Source organism: Rutidosis leptorrhynchoides, chromosome 2 (assembly GCF_046630445.1).
Source record: "Rutidosis leptorrhynchoides isolate AG116_Rl617_1_P2 chromosome 2, CSIRO_AGI_Rlap_v1, whole genome shotgun sequence".
Lineage (NCBI taxonomy): Eukaryota > Viridiplantae > Streptophyta > Magnoliopsida > Asterales > Asteraceae > Rutidosis > Rutidosis leptorrhynchoides.
In genome coordinates this window covers 97,804,413-97,820,717 of record NC_092334.1, presented here as the reverse complement: position 1 = coordinate 97,820,717, position 16,305 = coordinate 97,804,413, and the positions used below count along the sequence as shown (strand labels likewise).

The 16,305-nt window shown below is 31.9% G+C and overlaps 1 non-coding gene across 1 annotated transcript; it reads left to right on the top strand.

Annotated features, from left to right (window-relative positions):
* The first annotated feature begins 8,902 nt into the window (after positions 1-8,902).
* LOC139895241 (small nucleolar RNA R71) lies at positions 8,903-9,009 on the top strand. The gene has a single exon (XR_011775702.1). It is a non-coding gene; the product is annotated as a small nucleolar RNA R71 (small nucleolar RNA).
* Positions 9,010-16,305: the final 7,296 nt, after the last annotated feature.

Below are 16,305 nucleotides of genomic sequence, written 5' to 3'. Positions count from 1 at the left end.
GTAACAATTTAAATTATTGAGGGTGATTAGCGAAGAAAAATGATTAAATTTTACCAAAGTTTCCAAACATATTGGCGTTTGTTTGCTGAATGATAAATGGTGCACATCATTTGTTCATTCCGTCTTGTTGTTACATCACATTTATTTTTCGTCAAAACTAGCTTTTGCTGAACTTAATGCCAGTCTTTGAAAATGCGTTGTTTTACCCTGTTGTGTACATAAGATAAACTGCAAACATATATACATATTTTTGAAGTTTGGTATATTACCCCACATTCAAAAATTATTAAAATCTAATAATAAAAGTTAGAAAATTATAAAAACTATTACAATATCAACATAAGTGCTAAATGTAGTAACATTACAAAAATAAAATAAATAAAACTAAATAAACTAGGGTTGATACTGATACCAGTAGGGGTTCCATGCATAACCGTATGTGTTATAGAATGCTTCAGCTGGGTTATAAGTAGGATACGGTGGTTGAATCTCTATAGACCAGGGAGGAAATACGGGCTTTGGAGTAGGAATATAGTTTCTACCTACATGTTGGCAATGAGCTATGATGTAGTTTTGATGAACTTGCCAATCTTCAAATGCTCGATGTCTAGCATTTTCATACTCTTGCGAAGCTATAAACCTTTGCATTTCTGTCATTTCATTTCCCCCTCCTACATTACCTAGTTGTTGATTTCTTTCAACCTGTGGATGTCTTCCATTATATTGTACTGCGGCGTTATTTCACCTCTTCAAAACCTTAGCACCATGATATACATTTAAACCAATTGTATCGTAGGGTTCTGGTTCTTCGATTAATAATCCCCCCGACTTATATCCACATCGAGATACTCAACAATTAAGGTAATAAATATACCACCTCCTATTATACTGTGCGGTCTCATCCCCCTAACCATAGCCGATAAATAATAACCCACACAATAAGGTATACTTACAGCGCCTTGTGGGTCTCGAATACACATGTGGTAAAATAAATCTTGCTCATTTACCTTTTCCTTATTTTTACCTCGCTGTGTAATCGAGTTCGCTAGAAACCTGTGAATTACTCTTAACTCAGCTCTATCTATATCCGTATAAGAGTAATTTCCCCCTTTAAATAGGTGATGGCTAGTCATTTGACTCCATACACCATGCGTATCAAAATTTTCATCAATCTTCCTACCATTTAATATCAACCCTTGACAATCGGCAGATGCTAGCTCCTTAGGCGTATATATACGTAAGGCCTGAGCCATGTATAGTAGAGACATGTGGCGCATCGAACCTCCTAACAAAAATCTAATAAAAGTCCGATCGGTTAAAGTAGCTACCCGATCATTTATTTCTATACTACATAATAATTCTTCACACCATACTTTATATACAGGTCTACGCATGTTGAATAATCGTACCCAATCGTTAAAAGTAGAATTACCATACCTCTGTGTAAGTAATTCTCTAATCCGTTCGCCCAATCCTACAGCTTCTAACGATTCCCATTCTATTACCCTAGGTACTTCAACAACTTTAGAATGAAGAGTGTGCAAGCTCCTTTGGTATTTTGGATAATCTATCCAACGTCTATCTAATCTCAAGTTCGGGTGCAAATCTTCCACGTGCATATCTGAAAATGTCATAACTGGATGAGGTATATCTTGTTTGTAATAGTTATCAACATCCTGTTGTTCCGCATTCTCAGGAGGAGCAATGCGAGCTTGGGATGAAGATTCACCCCTTTCAGTCTACAAAACACATCAAACATAATTTTTGTGCATCCAAATATGCATTAGTGTCAGCAAAATCATCAATCAAAATAATTACAATGACATGTTCAATTTATATCAAACTTATGCTAATTTTCATATTTTTATCAAATCTACACTTTTTCAAATAAGCATATACGAAAATGTTCCCCAAGTTCATAAGCATTCAACTCAAATAACATGTCAAAATAATCATTATTAGCAATTAAACAAGTTTCAAATGGCATTATCTCTCAAAAATCAAGTTCATGAATTTTAGACTTGAAAAAGTCCACTTTAATTCTCAAAAATCATGTTTAGGCTCAAAGTTTGGATCATTTAACTACCTAAACATGTTACACTACTTAATTTAGCAATAATTCATGACAAAAATCGGCCATAACCTGTTTATATCAAAAAGCTCCAAATTGCTCAAGAACACAAACCCTAGATTACTCAAAATTTGAAGCTTAAGGCTTCTAATCATGTTAAATAGCATCAATCTAGGTTATACAAGCATAATACATAAGCAATTTAAGCATAATTACACTAAAAGCATCAAAATCGAATTGGGTATAAATTTGTTCAAGAACACTAATTTTCGGATTAAATGGGTGTTTTGATGAAGAAATTACCGTTTTCCTTGAGTAATTCCTTGATAGCATCCTTCTCAACATGATTTTGTGAAAGATTTGATGAAAAATGGTGAAAAAATTCGATTTTTGTGTGTGTTTTTGGGTGTGTTTTCGCAGTTTTTGAGTTTGGTTGTGTGTAAACTGATCTGTTCGTATGTTTATATTTTTTTTCTGGAATTTGCAGACTCAGCGAGTTACGGTACTTACCTCTTTCAAACTCCGCGAGTGGCGGCTCTCTCTTTTTTTTTTTTTTTTTAATCCTTAACTTATAAAACAAATATAAAATAAATTTAAAATTTTGTTTCCCTTGTTATTTAGGACGAGGTCGTTTCGGAACGATGTCCTAGTCCGTCCCTCGACAAAATTTTAAAATTTGTCAATTTAAAGCTCGGTTTTAAAAGCAAAGATTTATGGGTTTTTTAATGTTTTTGGCATACTTTAATTCAATAAGATTAAAAATAATGATAATAAAATTTCTTGTCCCTCCCTTGGGTAGAGCAATTTCGGTTCAACGACCTAGTCTTCAACTCACGACGAATTTTAAAAATCATATTTTTAACTTAGCGAAATAAAGTAAATTTTTGTTTTTAAATTCACACCAAACATAAATTAAAAATGCATAAAATTAAAAATTCATATTAAAAATTCACACCAAAATTAAATTATATTTTTTTTATACATACAAACTTATATTAAAAAATTAATTTTTCAAATATTTACAATTTTAAATATATTGATTTAAAAAGTTTACAATATTATTTTAATATTAATTTTAAAAACAAAGTAAAAATAAAATTAAAAATCTTTTTGGTCTTTTATCCCACTTTAATCAATCAAATATTATCAAAAATATACGCCCCTCTTTTCGGTAAAGTAATTTCGGTTCCATGACCTAATTTAACTCATGACGAATTTTTGAAATATTTTGGGTTGATTGATTAAAGATATTTATACCTTAAGAATAAACGTTAAATTTCGCAGTGATGTAATAAATTTTTGTATGATATCAATAATTTCGGTCGCAAGACCTAATTTCATCGAATACCAATTTAATACTTTATAGCGAACAAATTAGCGTTTATTATCAAAAGGTTAAAAATATAAATAAAAATAAAAACTGTACAGACTTACCTGTGAGATAGTATTCTTAGTGATATGCTCTAGCCCACTCATAAGATAGTCGGACTAATTGATTTTCCATAGCTACATAGGCGTAACCTCGAGCATTCAGTGTTTTTTCTTCTAAACATATGAACGGTCCATCTCTGCATAAAGTAACAAATTCGGTGTTTGAATAGGTTTGATTATTTGAACGTTTACCTTCGTGTGACCATTTTCCGCATTTGTGACATTTTTCAAGGTGTCGTGCTCTTCTTTTCGCTGCGGATTTTGATTTTCCTTTACCAAATTGTAACTTATTATCTTCGCATCTGGATTCTTTTCTTACTCCATCCAATTTTTCTCTGATTACTAATACCAGTTCACTCGGAAGTGTGTCATTATTACGTTTAGTAATCAAAGCGTGTAGCATTAGACCATGGTTTAGTTCACAGGAAGTCTTCATTTCGTAAAAACCTAAAAAAAAATAAAAATTCAGAATGGGGGGAGAAGACTAGTTCTTTAGGGTCTGCTAGGGAAAGATCATTCGGGTTCCATTTTCGAGAACTACACGAAAACAGAAAATCTAACTCTAACATAAATACATATTATCCTTTAAAGACTTGATTCTCCTCACACTTAGTTAGCTGTGGTATCGAAATTGTGATTAACTTCGTTGTCGACTTCCATCGGACTATCTATGTAGTGTTTAACTCTGTGACCATTAACTTTAAATTCAATCCCATTTGAATTTATTAATTCTATCGTTCCGTATGGGAAAACTCTTTTGACTATGAATGGTCCAGACCATCTTGATTTCAATTTTCCAGGAAATAGCTTGAATCGTGAATTGAAAAGAAGAACTCTGTCTCCTTCTTTAAATTCTTTTGAACTTCTGATTCTTTTATCATGCCATTTCTTCGTTCTTTCCTTATAGATTAACGAATTTTCGTATGCTTCTTGTCTTAATTCTTCTAATTCGTTTAATTGACTTAACCGTAGACGTCCGGCTTCATGTAAATCAAGATTACATGTCTTCAAAGCCCAAAATGCTTTGTGTTCAATTTCTACTGGAAGATGACATGCTTTTCCGTAAACGAGTTTAAAAGGTGTGGTTCCAATTGGAGTTTTGTAGGTTGTTCTAAAAGCCCAGAGTGCATCCTCCAATTTAATGAACCATTCCTTCGGATTTGATCCTACGGTTTTCTCTAGAATACGTTTTAAAGCTCGGTTGGTATTTTCAACTTGTCCACTTGTCTGTGGATGATATGCGGTGGAGATTTTATGAGTTACTCCATATCTTTTAAGAACTTTCTCAAGTTGATTATTACAGAAATGAGTACCCCGATCACTTATTAAAGCTTTCGGTATTCCAAACCTTGCAAAAAGACGATTTAAGAAGTTGACTACAACTCGTACATCGTTAGTTGGGAGAGCTTGTGCTTCCGCCCATTTAGATACATAATCAATGGCAACGAGAATGTAGAGATTATTATGAGATTTTAGAAATGGACCCATAAAGTCAATACCCCAAATGTCAAATACTTCACATACTTGAATGACATTTTGTGGCATTTCATCACGTTGACTTATTTTTCCGGCCCTTTGACAAGCATCACAGGATTTGCAAAGAAGGTGTGTGTCTTTGTAAATTGTAGGCCAATAGAATCCAGCATCGTAAACTTTTCTTGCTGTTAGTTGAGGCCCATAATGCCCTCCTGTTGGTCATGTGTGATAATGGTTTAAAATTTTACTAGCTTCATCTCCGAATACACATCGGCGTATTATTCCATCGGGACAACTTTTAAACAAATGTGGATCTTCCCAGAAATAGTGTTTTATATCACTGAAGAATTTCTTTCGTTTTTGGTACGATAATCCTTTTTCAAGGAATCCACATATTAAGTAGTTTGCATTGTCTGCAAACCATGGAATTTCATTATAATCTATCTTCAATAGATATTCATCAGAAAAGTTGTCTTGTATGGTCGATTCATTTAGAACTTCTAATTCAGGATTTTCAAGACGAGAAAGATGATCGGCTGCGAGATTTTCTGCTCCTTTTTTATCTCGAATTTCAATATCAAACTCTTGTAAGAGTAAGATCCAACGGATTAATCTTGATTTGGCATCTTGTTTCGAAAATAGGTATCTAAGAGCAGAATGGTCGGTATAGACCACCGTTTTAGCTAGAACGAGATATGATCGAAATTTGTCAAAAGCAAAGACAATAGCAAGGAGTTCTTTTTCAGTAGTTGTGTAATTTGTTTGTGCTCCTTGTAACGTCTTACTAGCATAATATATAGGTTGAAATCGTTTTTCAATCCTTTGTCCTAAAACGGCTCCCATTGCAAAATCACTTGCATCGCACATTAGTTCAAACGGTAAATTCCAATTTGGAGTTATTATGATCGGCGCATTAGTGAGTTTCTCTTTAAGAATATTAAAAGATTTGATACATTTATCTGAAAAGATGAATGGAGCATCCTTTTCTACGAGTTTATTCATAGGAGTGGCAATTTTAGAAAAATCTTTAATGAAACGTCGGTAAAAACTGGCATGCCCTAGAAAACTCCTAACTCCTCTAACATTGGTGGGATGTGGAAGTTTAGCAATTACATCTACTTTAGCTCTATCCACTTCAATTCCTTCCTTTGAAATTTTATGACCAAGAACGATGCCTTCTTTAATCATGAAATGGCATTTCTCCCAATTAAGAACTAGATTTGATTGTTCGCATCTAATGAGCATTCGTTCAAGATTAGCTAGACATGTTTCAAATGTATCACCGAAAACTGAAAAGTCATACATGAAAACTCCCATGCATTCTTCTATCATGTAGTGAAAAATCGCCATCATGCACCTTTGAAAGGTTGCAGGGGCGTTGCAAAGTCCAAATGGCATGCGTTTGTAAGCAAAAGTACCATAAGGGCACGTGAATGTGGTTTTTTCTTGGTCCTCGAGTGCTATTGGAATTTGAAAATATCCGGAAAAACCATCAATAAAACAATAGTAACTATTTTCTGCAAATCTTTCCAACATTTGATCAATGAAAGGTAAGGAAAAGTGATCTTTTCTGGTGGCGTCATTTAATTTTCTATAATCAATACACACACGCCATCCTGTTACAGTCCTAGTAGGAATAAGCTCATTTTTCTCATTTGTGATGACAGTCATGCCACCCTTCTTAGGTACGCATTGAACTGGGCTTACCCATGGACTATCAGAAATTGGATAAATTAAACCTGCATCAAGCAGTTTAATAATTTCTTTCTTAACAACATCTTTCATATTAGGATTTAGTCTTCGTTGGCGTTGCACATACGTTTTATGACCTTCTTCCGTAAGGATTTTATGTGTGCAATATGAAGGACTTATTCCTTTAATATCATGAATCTTCCATGCAATGGCTGGTTTATGAGCTTTTAACACAGAAATGAGTTGTAATTTCTCATTTTCAGTAAGAGAAGACAATATTATTACATGTAATTCAGATTCACCATGTAAATAAGCATATTCCAAATGGTTTGAAAGTGGCTTTAACTCTAATGTTGGTGGTTCTTCTATCGATGATTTATATCGATATCTGTCTTCTTCTTTTAGCATTTGAATTTCTTCTGTTGTTGGTTCATATCCATTAGCCATTAGTGTAGCTAACATTTCAATTTCATCAATTGGTTCAGTTCCTTCTCCTAAAGAACATTCTCCTGTTCCTTGTAATTCTGAAAATTCTTCTAACAATTCTGCATGCGATTCTATAGTTTGAATATAATAACATGTATCATCTGCAGATTGCGGTTGTTGCATTGCTCTATCAACTGAAAAGGTAACACTCTCGTCCTCTATACTTAGGGTCAGTTTCTTACCAAACACGTCTATCATTGCTTTAGCCGTGTTTAAGAATGGTCTTCCTAATATGAGAGGAACTTGAGAATCTTCTTCCATGTTCAGAACAACAAAATCTACTGGAAATACTAAAGTACCAACTTTAACTAGCATGTTCTCCATTATCCCTCTAGGATATTTTATTGATCGATCGGCTAGTTGTATGCTTATTCTTGTTGGTTTCAATTCTCCAAGGTCTAGTTTAGTGTATAGTGAATACGGCATTAAATTTATACTAGCACCTAAATCTGCCAATGCTTCTATAGAACTAAGACTACCCAAAAAACATGGAATTGTGAAACTTCTTGGATCGGATAGTTTTTCTGGTATCTTATTCAACAGCACTGCTGAACAATTAGCATTCATAGTAACAGCTGAGAGTTCTTCCATTTTCTTTCTATTTGAGATTAGATCTTTCAAGAATTTAGCATATCTAGGCATTCCTGAAATTACATCAATGAAAGGAAGATTTACATTTATCTGTTTAAACATATCCAAGAATTTGGATTGCTCGGCTTCAAGTTTCTCTTTCTTCATTTTACTCGGGTAAGGAAGTGGTGGTTGGTATGGTTTAACATAAGGTTTAGCCTTAACTGTGTTATCTTCATTAACCTTTTCAACTATCGGTTCTTTTTCCTTATCTTGTTCAGGTTGTGGTTCTTGTGGAGTAGAAATAGCTTCATCAGAAATTACAGGTATTTCAGGTGGTTTAAGTGTTGTACCACTTCTTGTGATAATGGCTTTAGCTGTTTCATTCCGGGGGTTAGCATTTGTATCACTAGGTAAACTTCCCGGTTTTCTTTCACCTATTAACCTTGCTAGGTTACTTACTTCTTGTTCCAAATTTGAATAGAAGCTTGTTGATTTCTAGATGCTTGAGCATTTTGTTCATTAGTTTGTTTCTGAGATGTGAAAAACTGCGTTTGAGTTTCAACTAGCTTCGTCATCATATCTTCTAAATTCGGCTTTTTATCATCGGTTTGTGGTGGTTTGTTTTGAAAATTAGGTCTTTGCTAGTTGTAAGTATTGTTGGATACTTGTTGATTACTTGGACCTTGTTGGTTGTTGTATAGAATATTTCGATTATAATTTTGGTTTTGATTGTAAATCGGTCTTGGCGGTTGATAATTATTCTGATAATTATTTCCAGGCCTTTGGTTTATGTATGAAATATTCTCTCTTTGTTCCATTGTTAGTTCAATACTGAGACAATCTTTTGTCAAATGTGGTCCTCCACACTGCTCACAACTAATTCGTATTGAGTGTATATATTTAGTCATCTTTTCCATTCGTCTCTCGACAGCATCTATCTTTGCGGAAATGGAATCTAAGTCATGGCTAGAATCGGCTCTAGCTGCTTTAGATGATCTAACGATATCTTTTTTTTGGTGCCACTCATGTGAGTGGGAAGCAGTGTTATCAATAATTTTGTAAGCATCAGTTTCGGTTTTCTTCATAATAGAACCACCAGCTGCTATATCCATGTCTTTCCTTGTAGTGATGTCGCATCCTTGGTAGAATATTTGTACTATTTGACAGGTGTCTAAACCATGTTGCGGACATCCTCTCAATAACTTTCCAAATCTGGTCCATGCCTCATATAGAGTTTCATTTGGCTTCTGTGTAAACATAACAATTTCTCCTTGAAGTCTTACGGCTTTAGATGCCGGAAAGAATTGTTTAAGAAAATTTTCAACTAAAACGTCCCATGTATCAATCGCCCCTTCGGGTAACGATTCCAACCAATCTTTGGCTTCTCCCTTTAAAGTCCAGGGAAATAACATGAGATATATATGTTCATACTCCACTTCTCTTATTTTAAATAGTGTGCAGATCCTATTAAAGGTACGAAGGTGTTCATTTGGATCTTCCTTCGGCGCACCACTAAATTGGCATTGATTTGTTACCATGTGTAGAATTTGTCCTTTGATTTCATTATCTGGCGCATTAATGTCTGGATGAGTAATTGCGTGACCTTGGCTAGTGCGTTTAGCTCGCATTCGGTCTTCCATACTTAGAGGTTCCAGATTCTCCATAATTGAATTTGTTGAATCTGAATCACTAGAGGATTCTGATTTAATGGTTTGTTCCTCAACAATCTCTGTTTGAATGATTGGTGGTTCCGGAGGAAAAATTAATGGTTCAGGATCTATGAATCGTCCCTGAATATTCTCCGGATTCTCAATTGTGAGGTTGGGTTCAAAAAATGGATTATCGGAAATTTGAATTGGAGTACTTGGTCGACTGGATGACGATTCTAAAGGAAAATCAACGGCGACAATATTTGCTAGATGTCTTGATCTAGTTACAGGTGGTGAACGTACAAAAGGTGGTGAACGTCTTGCTCGGTGCATTCACTGAATATCCTATTAGTTTTTAAAAGGAAAGAAAAATTATATAAGTTATCCAATTAATAGACTTTTCTGATTTTGCCCACGTTTCGAATAGCCAAAAGATGCAGCAGAGGGGCAGGATTCGTTTGGTCTCAATATAATTGAGTATTGTTTGGCTCCAATAACCCGGTCCACGTACAAATCCAACTATTACTACGAACCAGAAAATTTTGATGTCTATCAATTTAACCACTTAAAATAAATTTTCGTAATTTAAAGAAATTTTAGATAAGAAATAGAAAAAATTCTAAGTCCTAAAAACTAGAATGGATAGAAATAAGAAAGAAAAAGAAAGAGCGCGTCGAAATAGGTCAAAAAAGAAAAGGGTTGAAAAATAAAAGGCGTCGAAAAATAAGAAAGAAAAAGAGTGACTTATAAAACTTAAAAACACTCGACTAACCCAACCTTATTACTATCACTAACTTAAAATTAAAATTACAAATTGAGATTACTAATTGGAGTGATAATTGATACATAGGTAAAAGGCGTCGAAAAATGAAAGTAAGAAAGTAGCGCGTTGAAACTTAAAAAAAAGAACTAAAAACTAAGAATTAAAAGTTGCGTCTAAAAATATTAAAGCTTACAAGTAAAACTATATCCCAAATGGCAATATCTTAAAAAGGCACTAAAATATAAAAATGGCGTCGCAAAATTCTAAAGCACCTAAATCTTAGTCTAAAGAGAAAGCACTTAAGGAATTTTACGGCAAAGCCTAAAAATCTATAAATAAAAATAACTAAGGCAAAAACTATGACTTAGAACTAAAAAAAAGAGAGCGAAAAATACAAATATTACGCTAAAACAATTAAAAGGAACAAAATATAAAAATAAACTAAAAGTTTTAAAAATTACAATTTTTATAAAAATATTATTTTTATATTATTTATTTTATAAAACTATTAAGTTTATATAAATTAAATAACTAATTAAAACTAAATAATACAAAATAATAATAAAAACTAAATTAAAAATTAAATTAAAACACTAACCTAATTAGGGTTATAATTAAAAAATAATAATAATAATTACTCCGTATTTAATGCAGTTTAGCGTTTCTGTGTGACCTATCTGGGCGGCTCCGCGAGTCACGGTGAACCCAGTTCAAAACCCCCGCAAGTCGCGGAGATTGCAGGTTCAACGTGTACCGGTTCAAATTTGACAGGTTCAGTTTTTATTATATTTTTTTTTTATATTTTCTGTTTTAATAATTAAATAAAATATTTATATAAATTAAATAAAAACTTATGTTTTAAAAACTAAAATAAAAATAGAAATACTTTATAATTTTATAAAAATCTTAAAAATAGATTTATATATATATATATATATATATATATATATATATATATATATATATATATATATATATATATATATATATATATATATATATATATATTAAATAAATACGAAATATTTAAATAAAACTTATATTTTTTTAACACTAAAATAAAAATAAAGAAACTTTATAAAAATTTTAACAAACTCTTAAAAATATATAAATTTTTGTTTTTCTTTTTATATTTTTGAATTTTTAAAAAGTATTTTTACAAAAGCGTATTTTTTTATAAAAGTAAACTAAAAATAAAAATCTTTTTTTTTATATAGCGTTGCGCTTCCGGCTTTTAAGCTAGATTGGTCCCCGGCAGCGGCGCCAAAAATAATTGATGTGCGCAGAGGTGTATATAAAATAGCTTTATTTTTACAACTAAATACTATTAAATACGATACAATTTTACACAAGATATTTATTTATTTATAGAATGGATATACTTAAACCTTGCTACAACACTTATAGGCAGTGTACCTAATCATACAGTAGTGTAGTTTTTAGTAAGTCCGGTTCGTTCCACAGGGAAAATCTTTAAACAAAGCTTAACGCTATATTAGTTTTAATTTATAAAAATACAAATATATATAAGTAATATTATTATAATAAAGGGGGGTTTTTACCGTTTAATGACCGGTTTGTAGATTTTAAAACTTTAGTCGCAGTTAAAACCTAATGTAAAATAATAAATAAATAAAAGACTAAATTTAAAGCGTAAAGTAAATAAGGATAATGAAATTGCGATTAATAAAAGTGCGATAAAATAAAATTGCGATAATTAAAAAGTACGATAGTTAAAAGTGCAATTAAATACAATAACAATAAATAAAAAAGCAATAATTAGAAGTGCAATTAAATATGAAAATAAAGGAATTATGCTTATTTAAACTTCCGTAATCATGATGTTTGACGTGTTGATTTTAGTTTTATGCGCAAGGGTTAATTGTCGTTTGTCCTGGATTATTCAATATGTCCGTCTGGTTTTTGTCCATAACAGTCCATCGGTCATAAATTTAAAGTGCGAGTGTCCTAGTCAAATTATCCTTATATCCGAAGTCAAATATTCCAACTAATTGGGGACTTAAACTGTAACAAGATTTTAATACTTTGTTTAATAATTACACCAGGTTATCGAATGCGTGTAACCCAAGGTTTTAATACTTTGTTAACAATTATGCCAAGTGTCCTTGTACATAATTTCACCCCTGTTTTAATAATTCTAGTGACTATTAATCCATTCCCGTGTCCGGTTAAATGAACGATTATTCGTACATATAAATATCTCGCCCATCGTGTCCGATCGAGTGTATATGGTTATTTATAGGGACGTCCAATTGTAATCTTTATATTAAAATTAACAAACTATCATTTAGTTAAACAAATATAAAGCCCATTAATAGCCCATAGTCTAATTTCCACAAATGTCATTCTTTTGTCCAAACCCCAATTATGGTACAAAGCCCAATTACCCAATTTTAGTATTTAGCCCAACATCACGATTACTTCGGATTAAATAAGCATAATAATAACTCAGCTACGAGACATTAAATTAAAAAGGTTGAACATAACTTACAATGATTAAAAATAGCGTAGCGTTACACGGACAGAATTTCGACTTACACCCTTACAACATTCGCTAACATACCCTTATTATTAGGATTTAAAATTAAAATTAAAATTAAAATATAAATATATATATATATATATATATATATATATACGTTTACATATAGATAGAGAGATTGATGGATATATTAAAACGGATCAAATGCGTTGGCTTTTATAGGCAGTTTCAGAATTTGGGGCTCCGCGAGTCGCGGCCCCTTTGCTCTTAGAACTCCGCGAGTCGCGGAGAGATCGGATCCAGCTCACACCTTTTGGATCTTTGTTTGCCGACGGATTTTAATAATATAAATATAATATAAATATATAATTTATATAATTAATTATATATTATATTATATTTATATACATAATTAATTTGTAACTTTCGGTCCGTTGCGTCGAGCGTTGAGAGTTGACTCATGTCCTGGATCCGAATTTTCGAACGTCCTTGCGTACAATTTAATATCTTGTACTTTGCGGTTTGAATCTTGTACTCTTGTAATTTCGAGACGTTTCTTATCAATAATTGGAACCTCTTTGATTGTATTTTGTACTTTTGAGCTTTTTGGTCGTTTTCGTCTTCAATTCGTCGAATCTGTCTTTTATCTTCACCTTTTATTATTTAAACGAATATCACTTGTAAATAGAACAATTGCAACTAAAAGCTTGTTTTTCTTGAGGAATAATGCTATGAAATATATGTTCGTTTTTAGCATTATCAATGCCACTTGTCGGATTCTAATAGGTCAAAATCCAAATATGAAATTGAATGAAAATGGTTATTCTGTGGTGAACGGATACGTGCATCGGTGGATGTAAATAGGATAGTAAATGACTGTTGAATCAGATTTGATAGAATGTACAGTGTAACTTATTAATGTGAAATCTAAATATTCCTCGGGTATTACCTAACCGTTAAAATATTTTTACCATTAACAGTTTGTACAAAAGAATTTTTAATTACAATCTTTATGAAAACATAAATACGTATATATTTTTTTCAGATGTAATCATGGATTTAATGAGTCAATGTGATATTAAACTCATCAGATTTATGGCTAAAACTAGAGTACATAATCTCTAAAATATTAGAGATTACATAATTACCAAGAAGGACGAAGATAGTTTATGTAGAACGATTCGTAGAACGATGATTATACTCGAGGTACAGAATGAGAGGTTGAGGCGTGTGACGTTGAAACTTGGGTTGTTGGTGGTAATGGTATTGATATTAGTGGTACTGTTGGTGCCGGTGATTTTGTTGAAGCTGGTACGTTTTGCACCATATTTTCCAGGGCTACAACTCGGGCGCGAAACTCGTTGATTTCTTATATTATTCCGGGATGATTGTTGGTCGGAACGAGTGAATGAATAAGGTTCAGAATGTGGGATAGTATATAATTGTGATGAGATACTCTAGCAATGAGTGAGAAAATGGTGTCTCGAACAGGTTCGCCGGTAAGTGCTTCAGGTTCATCACCAAGAGGGCAATGTGGTGGATGGAAGGGATCGCCTTCTTCTTGTCTCCAATGATTGAGTAGACTATGAATCCATCACATGAATTGGGGATGGCTGATTGGTTGATTTATTTTGATAACGCTGCTTTCGGAGCTTAGGTGAACATCCTTATCGGAATAGCTGTCGGGATAACTATCGGAATAGTTATCGGAATCTGAGGGACTCGAACTGGTTGCAGGATTCATCTCGTACGATCAGATGAAGGATTTTCGATAAGAAATAGATTATATGATGTAGATTAGTACCCTGCAATACATAATTTACATATGCATATGTAATACTAAAATCTCATAAGTTACGGAGAAATCTACGGAAGTTGTCAGGAAAAGTCTATAGTAACAGATACGCTAAGATATGAATTTATCTATACACTGTCTATGCAATAGAGGCAGTAAGACGTGTCTAGACTTTATGAATGATAAGCAAATAATTTTCAACACTAAATGATAAGCAAAACTTTTGACACACAGACACGGTCAAAGTCCAGACTCACTAATGCATCCTAACGACTATCAGTTAGACACACTAATGCAAGACCTGGTTCGCTAAGACCATCGCTCTGATACCACCTGTGATGACCCGTCCTAATCCTTCTAGACGAAGTCACCAACATCTGGTCCCATTGCGATGATCAACTCCAAATAATGTCTTTAAAATGAGCAAATGCACAGCGGAAGATTTCTTTAATACCTGAGAATAAACATGCTTAAAAGTGTCAACCAAAAGGTTCGTGAGTTCATAGGTTTATCATAACAATCATTTCAATATCTTAATAGACCACAAGATTTCATATACACAAACATTTTAAAAACAATATTCTAAGTGGTTGAGCACTTGGTAACCATACTTAACATTTAATCAACGTCGCATATTCCCTTTATTATGAAATCTCACTACACTGTACCAAAAGTAGTCACCGAAACGAAGTACTGTGCAACCGTTGAATACTGGTCGTCCAGTCCGGTTGGGGTTGTCAGGCCCGATAGATCTATCAACAGGATTCACGTTTACAATACCCATGTAAATAGTAGTTACCAAGCTAAAGGGAAGTATGCCAGTGGTACAACTCAACGTAGAATATATTTTAAGTACTTGTGTCTATTTCGTAAAGCATTCATAAAAGCAGCGCATGTATTCTCAACCCAAAATATATATTGCAAAAGCAATTAAAAAGGGAGCAAATGAAACTCACTTATTGTATTTTGTAGTAAAAATACATATGGCGTCATTGTACAAGTATAAGGTTGACCTCAGATTCACGAACCTATATCATTTATATATTCATTTATCAACACATATAATGGTAATCGAACAAGTTACATATTATTAGTGATATAATTGTTATTTTAATGTTTCATTAATAACCTCATTACATATATTTATATTTTTATATACTTTAACTTACTAATTAATATTTATTATAAAAATATTAGTATAGTTATGTGTTATGTCATAAATATATTTTAATATAGAAAGTATTTATTTGATATAATAATAATAAAAATGATAAAAATTTTACATGATAATATAATGATAATAATAATAATAATAATAAAGTGATAAATTAATAATAATAATAATAATAATAATAATAATAATAATAATAATAATAATAATAATAATAATAATAATATTAGGAATGAGATAAAAAAAATAATAATAATACTTATAATGAAAATGAAAATGAAAATTTTCATAAAAATACTTTTGTTAATATTAATAATTTCAAAAATAGTAATTTTAAGGATAATACTAATAATAATAATAATAATAATAATAATAATAATAATAATAATAATAATAATAATAATAATAATAATAATAATAATAATAATAATAATAATAATATTAATAATAATATTAATAATATTAATAATAATAATAATAATAATAATAATAATAACAATAATACTTAAAATATCAATTAGTACCTTAAAAGCATTAAAAAGAATTTAACTGCCCGTAATGGGACTCGAACCCGTGACCTCTCGTTAAATCCGAAAATCCCTTAACCATGACTCCAGTTCAGTTTCTCCTGATTAATACTAGCCTTTGATTTATTTAACCCTTTTATTTTCATTACGGCCCAACAGGAGGAAAGG